Source organism: Perna viridis, chromosome 7, assembly GCF_037379345.1.
Source record: "Perna viridis isolate PV_CMFRI_1.1 ecotype Kerala chromosome 7, ASM3737934v1, whole genome shotgun sequence".
In the NCBI taxonomy this organism is placed as follows: domain Eukaryota; kingdom Metazoa; phylum Mollusca; class Bivalvia; order Mytilida; family Mytilidae; genus Perna; species Perna viridis.
In genome coordinates, this window is record NC_142451.1 from 23,063,716 (window position 1) to 23,080,251 (window position 16,536).

Genomic DNA, 16,536 nt, shown 5'->3' on the forward strand with positions numbered 1-16,536 from the left:
TGTACTTAGGAGATAAAAAATAAAGAAAGTATAGTAGAATTCAAAATTAAGGGAAATAACTCTGTAAAAGACACTAAAATACAATAGAATCTGATGGATTTTCAATATGGATTATCTCCTAAGAGCAGACAGATTGGAATGAATAATTATACATTTCATCATATACACACATATAAAGCAACTTAATAACGAAAATAAAACTGTGGAGCCTTTTTTTAGGTGTATCACATATTACAGAATTTGCATGATTCTTACAAAGACTTCTACTTCATCTGTTTTCGTTAAAATCATTTTTTTATATATGATGTTCACCTGGTCCATGCTACCAGTTTTTAGTGGAGTCATTTGCTTTTGTTACTTTGTTTGTATGATTTTAGTTACTTTATGTTCTTTGTTGTGTATGTCTGTTTTCGATGTCTGGTCTTTGTCCCTGGATTACTTTCTTTTGATTACCTCTACAACCTTGATTCCCTTGATTACTCTTCCATGTCTGGTCTTTGTCCCTGGATTACATTCTTTTGATTACCGCTATAACCTTGGTTCCCTTGATTACTCTTCCATGTCTGGTCTTTGTCCCTAGATTACTTTCTTTTGATTACCTCTATAACCTTGGTTCCCTTGATTACTCTTCCATGTCTGGTCTATCCCTGGATTACATTCTTTTGATTACCGCTATAACCTTGGTTCCCTTGATTACTCTTCCATGTCTGGTCTTTGTCCCTAGATTACTTTCTTTTGATTACCTCTATAACCTTGGTTCCCTTGATTACTCTTCCATGTCTGGTCATTGTCCCTGGATTACATTCTTTTGATTACCGCTATAACCCTGGTTCCCTTGATTACTCTTCCATGTCTGGTCATTGTCCCTGGATTACATTCTTTTGATTACCGCTATAACCTTGGTTCCCTTGATTACTCTTCCATGTCTGGTCATTGTCCCTGGATTACATTCTTTTGATTACCGCTATAACCTTGGTTCCCTTGATTACTCTTCCATGTCTGGTCATTGTCCCTGGATTACATTCTTTTGGATTACCGCTATAACCTTGGTTCCCTTGATTACTCTTCCATGTCTGGTCATTGTCCCTGGATTACATTCTTTTGGATTACCGCTATAACCTTGGTTCCCTTGATTACTCTTCCATGTCTGGTCATTGTCCCTGGATTACATTCTTTTGATTACCGCTATAACCTTGGTTCCCTTGATTACTCTTCCATGTCTGGTCATTGTCCCTGGATTACATTCTTTTGATTACCGCTATAACCTTGGTTCCCTTGATTACTCTTCCATGTCTGGTCATTGTCCCTGGATTACATTCTTTTGGATTACCGCTATAACCTTGGTTCCCTTGATTACTCGTTCATGGTAATTGTGTATATGCTTTGTAAAATCTAAGACAAAACGATGATTGGGTTGGATGTATGAATCCTGGTGCTTTCATTCGGTGCAACTCTTTTTGGCTACATTTATTTAATCGTTAAAATACCAGGTTTCGTTAATGGTTGTCGTAATGTGTCACTTATCATGTTACAATTACAACTGACATTTAATTGGCACTTCTTTTGAAATTATCACTCCTGCTTTGAATTGATTGAATTTGACAATAGGTGATATTCAGATATTTGTATTTCATTGCTCTGATTCGCTAATTTTCTTCCAGTGAACTGTTAATTCATCAATAACTTGGAACTGGAACAGTCTAAAAAGCACTCCAACAAACAAATGTTACACCCAAACAACAATAAAATTCTACAATAGGGCTGCTCTGATGTCACCTAATTAAATGGCGCTTCTATAAATCAGATTGATAGATTACATAATAGTTAGACTCAAAGAGATTCGAATTAAATAAATAAATAAGTACCTCTTAAAAGCATTTTAAATGATTAATTTGAATCGTATGCGTATTACATTGGGATGAATAATTACTGATTTTTTTCTCAATTTGGTCTCTTACATTTTGTTATAAAAAGATGCTATATATCAGATTTGACAATAGCTTAATATGGTTATGCTTGGCAAAATTAATAAAGTATTCAATCTACCAAACTATTTTTTTTTGTTTTCCAATTCGTTTAATATTTTTGATATTATCTGAACTACTTCCATATTGTGGAACTATCAAACATTTATTCTTAAATAAAGACATATAATTAGAATCGGTATGTTGTATATGTCTAAGAGAAAATGTCAGCTCAAGCTCACCCATTGATCTTCAATGAACGACATGGAAATAAAAAAAACATAACAAAAAACTCTTTTAACCTTCTATTACATTCAGTTTCAATATTTTTTTTAAATAGCTTCACTGCTGTTTGCCACTTGCCCTTGTATAAGTACTTGTCACAATTTGCTTATTCTAATTCATTTCAGTGGAAAACACTTGTTTGTTGAAATCTGGCATTACTGTTAAGTTCGATTTAATTCTATAGAAAGTATAGGAGGGAAACTTAGATATGAATATCTTTATGCAGGGCTGTATCAGCGTTTTAACATGATTTACTTCTGTACAGTTTTTGCTCTTGATCTGACCAACTTTTCCCGGTGCTGCATTTTTTACTGCAATATACCAGAAACCGTAAGTTAAGCGTGAAGTTAAGGTAGTACTATACGATTATGTCAATTCTGAAAATTTGGTCTTATTTTATTGAAATACAGCAGTTTTGAGGCAGTTCGCAAAGAAATTTTAAGTGTTTTGTCATAAAAAAGTACATATTTTTCTAATCCTTGGTGTGTGAAGATTCTAGTAATTTATAAGTAATTTAATTATTATTGTTATAAATTCCAGTAGCCATGGTAACTGACTGAAAAAAATATTACTATGTTTTAGTACAAATCAGGGGTGCCTTTCCAAAACTAACAGCCAAATACAATGTTTTATAAAATATCAGGCACTTAGACAATATCACAGGATGAAAGCATGCATGGAGCAGGTGGAAAAAGGGGAGAAATAATAACACCCTTTTTGATTCATTTTCTCACAATGTTAGTTCCAATAAGGTTTTTTGAAAATCTGACAGATGATGCTGAGGAGAGAATCTAATACGGTAGGGGACTGAAACGTTCCGGAAACCATTATTAATTTAAATTACACCAATTTGCCATTACATATATTACACCTGTCTATGTATAAATGCTTAACTATATTAAAACCATATATCCACTAAATTTCAACTTTTGATTTTAAGTTTTACAACATTTGACCGGGTCAACTTGGTGTGCGAAACAGTGTGCCTAAAAGTAACTGTATAGTGCACCCAAAGTACGCGTAAATACAAGGTTTAAACAACCATTTCTTTTTGAAATGCCTGAAGTAAATCAGAACAATTGCGGTTGTTTCCATTTAAGTTTTTGTCATGATGCTGTCATTTATTGTAGGGACTAACCCTTTGATTTTTGCCTATAGTTTATCAGTTCGATAATTTTGTTATTACCTTTTATTTACTATTTCCAAATGTATGCAAAATATTTTAAAAAAAAACAGTCTGAAATTCATTTATATGTCACTAAATGTTGATTGTTGCTTTTCATTTTTGCGCATTACGATTTCATAAAAAACATATGACATTTCAGTCTCTTAATAATAATAAATTGTTTAATAGTAATTCGAAATTACTTTTAACTTAGAACGTGTCGTATTTTTTGTCCGTGTATGAACAGGAATTTCGTAGCATGATCTTTGAGCAAGGTAAGTTTGCCTCAAATACTTGGCCTCTGAAAATCACTGCTATGGTGTGTAGTTTTTTTTTTTTTTTTTTTTTTTTTTTTTTTTTTTTTTTTTTTTTTAATAATATTTTTAAAAACGCTTCAGGAAGCGTAATAGTTTATACAACTAAGACAAATGCTGACCTAAAAATCTATCAGAATGGACTATTTTTATTATGTCTGATGTATACTGGAGCTTTATTAGATATTAATGTCTGTAATATAATGACGCTATTATTTTTAACACATCGGCTTGGGGTAAAAAATTATACTTTTTTTAAATTCATAAATCTGTTGGTAAATAATTTCACAATGTGCTGGTCTCTTTTGAATGTGCCGAGTGCTGCAAATTAGTCTATATTAAGCATGCAATTAGTATTTAGAGCCACATTCTACAATATTTAGCTTTGCACTATATGATAACTCGGCAAAAATTTGATGGATTTAATTGTTGAGGTTTACTTCTTTTTGAGTTTTGTTTTGATTTTAAAGTTTTTTTTATTCTTGTTTTGTTTGTTAAGGGATTTTTTTAGGTTTTGTTTCTGTTTTTGTTTTTGGTTTTGGTTGTTTGTTTTTGTTTTTCTTTTGTTTTTGTTTTTTGTTTTTGTTTTGTTTTGTTTTGTTTAATTTTTCTGAAGGTTTGTTTGTTTTCTTTTGTTTTGATTTTTTATCATTATTTTACTGCATACTAGTTTATCTTCGGGGGAGACATTGTGGTTACTTTAGGTACATTAAGTACAAGTATGTCTGAGTATCTTTTTGGGGGAAAGAATATCCTTACTTTGACTCAGTACAGCGGTGGTCAGTCGGATAGCTGTCAGTCATTAAAACCAGTTGGTGACAGCACTTCTCAGTATTGCTGTCACCAATGTGTAGTGACTGTTTCATTTATACTATTGTTGTATTTTTTCTTTGTAATTATATTATTTTTTTATTACTCATTTAGTAGACGATGCACTTTGCAAAGCTTAATATTTCAATAGAAATAAAATTTATTTCTGGGAAAACAATGAAACTATATTTTAGTCTTTTACTAAATGCTTAACAGAAAGGGTCATTATTATACTGAACAGTAACGTTTCTTTTTTTCTTTTTCGATGTGCCCCGTGCAGGTCCGGGTATTAAAAGAATAGGTCTGCAGAAGCGCTAAGCTTGTCGTAAAAGGCGACTAAATAGTGCTCAGAACCGTAGCCGGGGGCTAGGGCGCTCTGCCCCAGGTGGTGGAATGGGGTACCCCTGGCGTGTTACATGCTGGGGTTGTCAGGCTATAATACGAAAAACCTGACCGCAAACCGTAGTGGTGTATCGTGTTGGGAAAGATGCCACGTTCCTCGCACAATAAAGAACCCTACTGTGGTATTCTCCCGGAGTAGGAACCATAAGGCTCCGCCACAGGAAGCTAAATTGCCCGACCCTACCCACCTCTCCCTATTTCCAGTGGCAATCAAAATTTGTCGACCCCATTGTCCTTGTGTCCCATCCCTTTTTCATTTCATCATTTCATGTTCAATTTATCATCAATATCATGTTCATCGTCTGACTATAGCTGAAATATTGCTGCTCGGACCCTAAACCCCAACAAACATCAAACTTTTTCGATGTCATAAAAATGTGGTAAATAGATTTTGCAGTCGACCAATTGTCATTAGGAAAGCACTAACTAGCTATTAGTTTCTACACTTTGCGACTTTTCGTCATACTTTTTCTCACAAGAGAAAGACATGGATATAATTATTAAAATTGGACCATTTTTTTCATATTTTTATGCATTTGAATTTTTTTTAAAAGGCATTGTCTGCTTAATGTAAAATTACCAACAGTCGACAGTAAAATAAAAATTTTGCGATGTCAGTCTTTGGTGACAGACAAGGTTATTTATTTCGTTGTAGAGTTTGTCTGTTTGATAAGTTGTAATATGATTTATTTTTTCTTTCGATTTAAGACAACAAAATAAATTTAATGTTTAGTTTTTAATTAAGTACTATAGTAAAAAGAGAACAATGGAAATCATTGTGTAAGTTTTCTTTTAAAACAGGGCTTATAATTTGGTCTTCGGAAAGGGACTTCATTCCAGATTAAAAATCCTTATTGAAATAGTGCATGTGCTTAAAGATGCAAAAAAAAGAAATGCATCATAGTTTTTGCTCTTTTTTCTTAAATCTTTACACCAGATGAAGAAATATATATTTACAAAAATAGCATATAATCTACATCAAACCTTCAGGGTTCGTGGCTTCATTAATAAAATCAAATTCATACACTTTTTTTGTTTTGTGTTTTTATATTCTAATCATTTGGTGTGTGCTACGAACTTGTGGAAGTGCTGGTATCCAGTTTCCGAAAGCATCAAAAACTTTGTGGAGGCCGAATTCGAAAAACTCCGTATGGATATTGCAAATGTGAATAACACATGTGTTTTATATGACATGACATAATAATAAAACATTTTAAACTAATAATGCAGTTTAAATTGTGGTAAGTTGTCTGTGTACCGCCTAGTATGGTATGTCTGTTGGGCAGTGGCACTGGCATTGGACCAAGTTTATGTTCAATAGCAATGTACAGAATAACTGTTCATATAGTTACTTCATACACAAAAAAAATGAAACCAACTTAAAGCCGCCTTTCAAATATCATTCTATATTTAGAACAGTAGTTTCTTTAAAACACTGAAGTACCAATACATCCTTACGATCAGTTGTTTGTACTAAGTCAAATCTTTTCGTCAGAAAATCTTGTACAGATGTAGGTCGGGGTTTTTTTAACTAGACAAATATCTGATACCGCTACAACATTATGATGAATTGTTGCATGTTTACACCTCTTTATGAAATATGGTCGATAACTGTCAAGCATGTTACTATGTAACACAAGGCGTTGTTTCAAAGAGAAAACGTGAAAATAACTAACTATAAATTATATTGCGAAGCATTCTCGAGGAAAACTTTACGATTTATCTAGCTTCGTAGAGCCTCTAATTATCTGATGGTAATTGGTTAAAATGAGGGAAAGATTTACATCTTTGTAGCATTGATTTAGATCACCAAGATCAATATTTAATTACTAACGAAAATGTTATTTTCTGAGAAGGTAAACCATAGGATAATTCTGCAAAAATTTTTAACCACTGAAACAAAAAGATTCTGATGTTTAGTGTAAAAATCGAATCACTTGCTAATAAGATATAACAATATTTACCAGTTATACGCGAGTTGAACTGAAACATTTTCCAAAATGTGTTCACATTTTAGCCAAAGCTCACTGACAGATAATTTTTCCTCAGATTTTTTGTCTTCTTTTTTTTTTCGTTTTATATAAATGTCGAAACTTTCCTATTGCCATATTTACACTTTTTTTCAGTATAGCAAATCGCTAACTATTATGATGACATTATTTCCGGGTAAGTATTACAGTCCCTCGACAATTTTGTTCTTTTATGTATATATATCTATTCAGAATCAATTTCAGAAACAAACTTTAATTTTTAAAACAACATAACACCTTATGCTAAATTATACCTGTAATTAAAAGTGGGTCAACCAGGATGACACTAACTCACTATCAAGGTTTTGAATGCTTATGAAATTGTACACAAGAACAGCTTGATGACAAACATTCCTTACAACTGGTAAAATAATAAGTTTTATATTTCCGAAAATATCTTTGTTAGTTAGGAAAAGGGTTATTTTTCAGCTTTGAATTGGACAACAAGCTAGTTGTAATTCCGTCTACTTTCGTAGTGGCATAAATCATATGTGGATACTTAAAAATTGTAAAGATTTACTTCAAAACCTAACATCCTGCAGCATTTCGGAAATTAGTTGTCTTCAAACTTTGGACTTCTCAACTCTTTACACTACGTTGCCACATGTTAAATTGAAATTTCTTTAGAAGAAAACTTTTTTATAAATCTTTTTCTGATTCGAAAAAATACTGTTAAAAATCCACATATTTCTTCTCAAACATCGCAAAAGGGTACAGTGCGCTACACAAAAAAAAAACAGATACTCCTCTCCTAACCGATTTATTTTCATATATTCGAGACTGAATTTCTTCAGAGTCGAGTAAAGAATGAAAACATAAATGATGCTAAATCCTTTAACTTTACATACATTGATGATATAATGTCCATTAGCAATCCTTCTCTTGGTAAATGGTCACCTTCAGTATATCCACTAGAACTCGAGATAAAGGAGACTACAGAAACAGTTTGTTCTGTACTTTTTGGACGTACATCTCGAATTTGACAACCGTGGTAATCTCGGCACTATGATTTATGATTAAAGAGGACTTCAATTTCAATATCATAAATCATCATCTGTAAATACACAATGTGCAGAAGATAAAGATATATTGTTTCACAGATAAGCGCTTTGCTAGAGCAAGTACTAACGACTCTGATTTCCTTGAACGCCATACGTATCTGCGTTACGGACACCTGAATCAAGGGTATGAGGAAATGTGTCACAAAAGGCCTCTGACCCAATTCTTTTTTTTTAGATATTAGTCCTTGGTTGAAAGGCAAAAATAAATTAAATAGTAATGATTGTATTTTTTTTTTTTTTTTTTTTTTTTTTTTTTTTTTTTTTTTTTTTTTTTTTGTAAATAGTTCGTTGTGCTGATGTGCCCGCTGATTTCCCGATTATGGCGCAATAGCATGCAAATGCTAATTGATCACCAACGCTATATTCACTCGACAATAGAGGGGGGACGTTTAGCGCGCTCTAAAGCCTAGATTTAACCCACCTGTCGTGCCTGAATCAAGCCAGGACTACTGCGGTACAAGAGGCTCCGGTGGTATAATATCTATTTTGACGGATTTGTTTTGGACTTGACGTTGATTTTGGGTCGGGTTAGTGTTCAGTAGTTTTGTTGCTACCCTTATTAATTACCTAGTGACTATATGAAATGGATATCTCATGTTTAAGAAGAATTGTGTTTACCTGCTTTAGAAACAAATTGAATTGATGCAAACTCAAGATTTTTGTTTACCTTTTGAATTTATTGATTTAAAAAAATGATTAGAGTCGACTATTCTCCCTTCATTTCTAGAAAAACAGAGGACAATTACTCTACCGGGGCACCTGGTCCATGCTTCCAGTTTTTAGTGGAGTCCGAGTGTCAAGTGAACATTTTCGCGGATATCAATTTTCGCAGTTTCAAAATAGATTAGTGATATAAAGTATTACAAATCAATTTCGTGAATACTCTGTTTTGTGTTTTTTGTTCTTACCCTACCGATGCACCTGGTCCATGCTTCCAGTTTTTAGTGGAGTCCGAGTTGCTCATTTGCTTTTGTTACTTTGTATGTATGATTTTAGTTAGTTCATGTTCTTTGTTGTGCATGTCTGTTTTCCATGTCTGGTCTTTGTCCCTGGATTACATTCTTTTGATTACCGCTATAACATAGTTTCCTTTGATTATTCTTTGACGGAGTTTGATTTTAAAATAGAAATTCTTAATGCACGTTACAGCATCCTACATAAAAAACCAACTCATTTTGGTCATGTGAGAAAAGAGGTAGATTTATGATAAATTCCTTAAATGACACTCATAAAAAAACTATCTAAATGGCAATAACTACCTGTCCTTATTTTAAATATTTTTTTTACTTTTAAGAAGAATGTATTTTTCCGTCAAGATTTTTTTCATTTTCTATAATATGATTTGCAGTTTAATTCATTATAACTTGATGACTTCCCGAACATGTGGGTTGCTGCATAGTTGTTCTTAAACGAATCAATTATTTATGTTTGTTTTGACTATACTTCTCATTTCTTACAGAGAAACTTCCGTATATAAAATCTATCTTCACAATTTGCTTGAAAGGCTTAGATTTTTTGTTAAATATATTTCAAGACATTGTTACTTAGATCTGGTACTCTTGTGATAAACCTTAATTGGAAAGTCTTAGTTTAGATCGGGGGAGTTTTATATGTGTGTTATTAAGTCGAAACATTAACTGACAAGTTTGCATACCATTCAATTTGAACGAGATTTGGTTTGAAGAGTTCGCAGATAGCCACTTATTTTCTGTGCAATAACATGAGTGTTATTTAAGGAGTAATTCTTTTCTCACATGAGCACTGTAAAGTTGGTTTGTATTGAGGATGCTGCAACCTTTTTTTTGTAACACATTTAGCGTATTCATATCTTATTTTGTAACGATTGTGTAAAGTACTCAAATGGAAGGTTTGTTTTTAATATTATTTTATATATATGAAAAAAAAAATATTGCCATTATTTTGTCATATGACAAGCATATAACAAATTAATAAATTTAACACGGAGAATATAACGTGCGCTAGTCTTAGTTCTTATTAACCCAAGAAGAAGTTAACAATGCTAAATATTATGAACTAACGTGAGTAGAATTAAAATACAAGCGACGAAAATGCACAAAAGTGAGAAACGAGATGTTATGAAAAAGATAAAGACTATGACGGGGAAAATATATAATTTCTATAAAATACATAGAATTGGATTCGGTAAATTTCAAATGCAATTCTCAACGGCAACCTTGATAATGCATTTTTGATCATTTCACCATAGTAAGTAGGCTACAACCCCAACAGGTGGATGCATTAGTAACACGACAAGAGTTACAATCCAGCTTTAAAGATTATTTAAATTACCACGACGGTTGGTTTCCATGGCGCAGGTAATATTCACTCGCCCAAATCACCTTTGTTCATTCCGAATTTTAATCTGATATGTTCCTTTTGTTGATTAGTGTAACAATAACATATCTCTTATGCTGTGGGATTTGATTATCTTTCATTTTCCATTTGATGCTTTTAGAATTATGCTGTTTACATATTTTACCTCGTATGAAATCCAAACAATACAGATATTGGACCAAAACATTTCCTGACCTAGTGCATTTTTATAGTTCTAACATAAATGTTCAATGAGTCTCCAAAACTGTTGGCAAAACGATTTCAAATCATTCTGCAATTACAAATGTATGTGATGATTTAATAATGCTGAATTTTTTTATCGATAACAAATTTGTTTAGTTTGATAGACGTGCTTTTCGACAGACGGTCAGTATTTCAATGAGAGCAGGTTGTGCTTCACTACTTGTTGACCTACTTCTACACTTTAATTAGGCTGGTCCACTTTCCTTTCATCTACGAAACATCCCTACTGCACCTGCCTGTATCGTTACCTGCGTTTCCTATCACGACTATTTCATAATACCAGTGCTTCTCAAAACTACGCGGACTTTTTGTACCGTGCTTGATTACTAACAATTAAACAGATTAATGTTGTTACAAAATTAAAGTCACAGAAACCCCTAACTATACCGGTGCACAAAGTCAATGCTTCCATTTTAGTGGAGTCCAGGTTGCTTATATACTTTAGCTTCTATTGCGTTTGATTTTGTTTACTACATGTTCTTTGTTGTGTGTATTTATTTTCTTTGTGTAGTCGTTATCATAGGCTAATGTTATTATTATTATTTATTTTTTTTTATCTGTATACATCTTGGTTCCCCTCTTTTCCCCTTCCAGTGGTCTTAATAATAATAACAATTCAAAAAATAAAACATGAGATCACATTTATTTGTATCATTTAAATACCAAACGCTTGCTTCTTATAAAACGTAAACCAACACGTAATCTTGTTGAGCTAAAAATCTCTAATATATGATGTAGGTAATTTTTACTTACTGACAAATTTGCCTATGAACGTCTTTTGAGTACTTATTTAGAACCACAAGACAACTACTGTCAAACACATGTTAATTGAAAGACAAATATAACACTTATTTGTCTCATCAATATTGACAAAGGAGTTCATATATCTATGCTTGATACTTAAAGGTGTATAAAATGTAGTTATTGGCAACGAATTTGCTACATAACGGCTATTATTGAGACACCTTTAAACCCAGAAAACAGCGGATCACCTCTGATGATGTAAATTATCCAAAACCAATTTCGTTTGTCGTTTGATTACAAATATATAAATAACATTATTGGTTATAAGGAGGAAACCTCCACTGTTGCTATCTTGAATCTTCATTCGTGAAGCGTTTCTCTTTTGTGACATAAAATAGTGTCAATACTTTATTATATAGATAGCAGTGATTTGCCGAAAGTTCCCAGTGTAAAAAATAGATAATTTACACTGTGGAATAAATTCGGTAATTTCACTCTCGCACTTTCTCCCGCCAAAACTTCACAACACATATTACTCCGCCGTTCACAAAATATGTGTAGGGTATGATGTAAATTATTTTTGTTGATTATGGTATATGAAAAAGAATCCTCGAGGAGCAGCCGAGAATTTGTTTTTCATATGTCATAATCAACTATAGTATAACCAATTTAGCCCATACTACATTTGTCGAGATATCAATGAAGTTCAATCATCGTCAATTATTGGAAATATATACATCATTAGACGTAAGAATTTTGACAACAATGTAGGTCTTGAAATATGTTTACTAACAGTTGAAAACCGAAAATTAGGACAAGCCCTATGATTGGTATTTACATGAATCTCAAAGAAAAATATCAGTCATATAAAAGATATCAGGCTACGGACGCTGAATCAATTTTGTGTACACAAAAAAGAATTCAGTCATAACAAAATTATTTTTGTAGTACAAAACTATGTCACAATAACTTGTTTTATGATCACTTCGTTTTGTAATGACGAAATTCATTTTTTTAGACAACATTCAAATTTCTGCCACAAAAGTCAATTCTATGTCACAAAAGTCAATTCTATGTCACAAAATCCAATTTTGTGAGATAAATTCAATTTTGTGTCACAAGTAATCAAATTTGTGAGACAAAAGTCTATTTTGTGTCACAAAAGTCATTTTTTTATACAAAATAAATCTCTAATTGTCATTTTTTTTCTCTTCAATGGCAATAACTCCAACATTGAGCAACAGATCTTTATTAAACTTTTAGCATAGGTCGGTCTCACCATGCTGATCAAATTTCCTCCTAGAAAATTAGGCTAAACCCTTTGGTTTTCAAGTTATTTCAAACAGTCGTCTTTTTTTATTAGTGGTGGCCATTTTTCGGCAGCTAAAAAATTATTAAGGATATCCTAACAAACATTCATGCAATGTTTGGTTTCAATCCATCCTTCAAGTTGTCTAAGGGGAGATTTTAAAAAAATCCATTTCAGGACCCATAACTCATTCATTTGTCAACGGATCTTTCTGAAAATTTCGGCATTCACGTACATGTAGGTAATCCTATCATGCTGAACAATTTTAATCCCTGCCCGATTTTGGCTGAAACCAACTGTTTTTGAGGTTTGTTTTTTTTTTTTTTTTGGTTTTTTTTTTTTTTGGTTTTTTGGTTTTTTTTTTTTTTTTTTTTTTTGGTTTTTTTTTAACATGATTGTTATTTTTTATAATAGTCAAATCCGACACCTGTTTTTCTTTAAATTCATTCATACTATTATTTTGTTGGCAAATATGTTTTACCCTAAAAAACAGACTCAATGTATTTAAAAATGCGTGATGGCCTTCTAATAGAAAATGTGGAAAGAGATGAATTTACAAATATAAGAAATAGTCTTGATATCATGATATTTCTTTGTGTACAGACACAACAATAAAGAAACTACCCTTTCATCCCATTCTAATTGTATTGCAATGTAATATGGCTAAATTATACAACAAACAAACAAAAAACAAAACCTTGCGAAGATATAAGTAACGTAACATAATAATAACTGATAAAATTGATCATTTTTATTATATGTCTTTCATAGAAAAGATACTTACTTCGGCGGGTGTTTCTCGAAAAGTAGAGGACGCTTACCCTACCGGTGCACCTGGTCCATGCTCCCAGTTTTTAGTGGAGTGTTTTCCATGTCGGGTCTTTGTCCTTGCATTACATTCTTTTGATTACCGCTATAACCTTGGTTCCCTTGATTACTCTTACAAAACTTCAATAAAGATATAATGTAATAATAAACGATCCGTAACTTGTAAATTATTGCATATGTCATTCCACAATTTCGCTATTATGAACTTTGTTGCAGTTACTTGATTTATTCTACTTATCATTCATATTGTTATCATCTGCTTACCTTATTCAAGGCTGCTCTTGTAAGAAAGAAAACCTCGAAGAATAATTCTTTTTCAAAGAAAATTTTTATTTGCTAATTTACCATTTTGGACACAGCAAATGCAATACAACAATATCAAACAATTATTAAAATATAATTCTGATAAAGGTTTTAAAATTGGAAATTTGAAAAAGAAGTTTAAATAGCAGTCAGATGTTTGCTTACCAACCGAGACTTTTAAAACTGTACAAAAGTAAAAAATTGCTGTCATATTGTTAAAAACATTTGATCATTTTAAACAAATACGTTATTTAATTCCAGTTTATCCTCTATTTATTTCCAGGTATTGTAAAAGAAGACAACTGGGCAATACCAAAATTATGAATATTCAGTCATAAGACCATGCTAGCGTTGAGAAAATGATATTAACGTCCCGTTGCCATTATGTAATATAGATTTACATCATATATTTAAATTAAAGTATAACTTTTTATATGCATTATAAGTGTTTGTTAAAACCCTATTTCGCAGACCCTATATCACACCCCAGACCTACATAGCATACCCTATATCTCAACCGTAGACCTATATCGCATACTTTACATCGCACCCCTTCACAGACCATACTTGAAGTATGGTTAAAATATATAATATAATGATATGAAATGTTAAAATCTTGGCCCTTGGTGTGATAGAGAACTCTCGGGTTGATACAGCATGTGATTCAAATTTTGACATGTAATATTAAAAGTCTGAAAAAATCCCAACGATGTTAGAACTGTCAAATTTGCGATGCAAATTTTTGGTCGTTCCCGTTTGACTCGAACTCGCACCGCTGTGACATCTATAGCAACACCGCCTGCACAAAGTCCAGCGCCCTAGACCACTCGGCCAGCTAGGCTATATAAAAATATAGCTTTCGCTGACCGGGTCATTCCTCCTCGTAGAATTAATCTAGGGCTGTAACTTAGTACACGATGTATGGTAGTACGAGACAGTTCATATAGGTGTTATTATTTAGATGTCTAGATTTGTGAATTTCTCTGAATCAATAATCTTTAATTTTTATTAGCAACAGTTGTCACCTAAATTATACAAATCAACATTAATAATCAATCATTGTATATAATCATAAGATATATTGCACATTCTGTGTCAAATCAATTCAACAAAGAACGATCAAAGACAGGTTCTGTAGCTCAAACTTAAAAATTAAAGTTAAATGTCAGGACATGTATCCTTGATTTGATGTTCAGAAGGATTAAAGAAGGCTGATCAGACAAGCTCTTTCAATACAGTTCTATAGTGCTATACATTTGTACTTTGATTGTTAAGCGTTGAAAGTTTTAAAGTTTGATTCGTGCAAATAGATTAATTAATGATGCTTTTTGGTAAACCCCGAGATAATATTGAGACTATGAAATTGCAATAAACATGTTTGCTTTCAATTAGAGTACAATTGTTCTATTAAAAACAACTTCATAGCAGGTTTTTTTTTCTTTTTTTTTTTATGTGCCTCGTTGTTCTTTTCTCATCATCTAGTATAGCTTATGTAGAAACGATGGACATGACATTGCGTGCGAAAACGTTTTTTTTATTTATTGGTCTGCACAATAAATGTGGTACTGAATCGGGACATGATGTGTAATCATATGTTAACATCTGTGCGCTTCTTCGACTTGAGTATTTAAAACAATTGTATTTAAAGATGTAAAAATTCCAGTTCAAATTTCTACATTACCTGCTGTCCTTTTTTTCTGCTACCAATCAGGGTATTTTTTTTAATTCTCCGCCAGAAAGTTTATCTTTCTGTCCACACTAGTTTGATGATAATTTGCATCGCTTTGACACAAGGAAGCCGTAACTACTTTGAGAATCATTGTAATGAGTTATGCAGATCATTTTTGTAAAACAAATAAACAGTTAGTATCGATGATCTACAGACCTCTTAAGAAAATCGCTGGTTTAATCAATAGTGATATCACACTTTTGACGACTAATGTGGAAGAAAATCATTCACGGCAACAAAATGCAAACCTCGAAATTGTAAATCTATTTTTTTAACCCTCTTTCAACATTCCTTACTAGAGTTGGATATTTTAACTATTATTCTGGTTCTTAAACATTTCAAAGTAAGGAAAACAATTTATACGCTGTTAGACTGATTCGTTGCCACATTAAAAATAGGATTTCTATTCTAAGAAAACCTTCACACAAAGTTGAAAAAAAGTTCTGAAGTATCATCAAATATCATCAAATATCACCAAATATCATCAAATATTAGCAAAGTTCCACCGATTCAACGTTAAACCGTTAATTAGGTAGTCCACTAGCTTGTTTTATTGGTGATTTCTTTTTTTTTCTGTATGTAAAAAAGTTAAAATGCCAGTAACCTAAAAAAAAGAGTAATGTTGACAGTTTTGTTGTCGCTTTTTGTTTTGTTTTGTTTTGTTTTGTTTTGTTTTGTTTTTGTTTTTGTTTTTTATTATTGTTTTTTATTTGTTTTTGTTTTGTTGTTTTTTTTGTTTTGTTTTTTTTTTTTGTTTTTGTTTTTTGCTTTGATTTTTCTTTGTTGGTTTGTCATAGTATTATTCTATTAAAAGTATTTCACATATGCAAAAATCTGGATATTATAGGTTTACCATACTAAAATACTCCTTACTTGGGACAATATATGTGTTGCTTATACATACTTATTCTCATCCAAAAATCTTTTTCTTCAAGTATAGGAGTAAAATTCGTATAAAACACAAATTGTCTCTGCGATATATTGACGCTTTTGT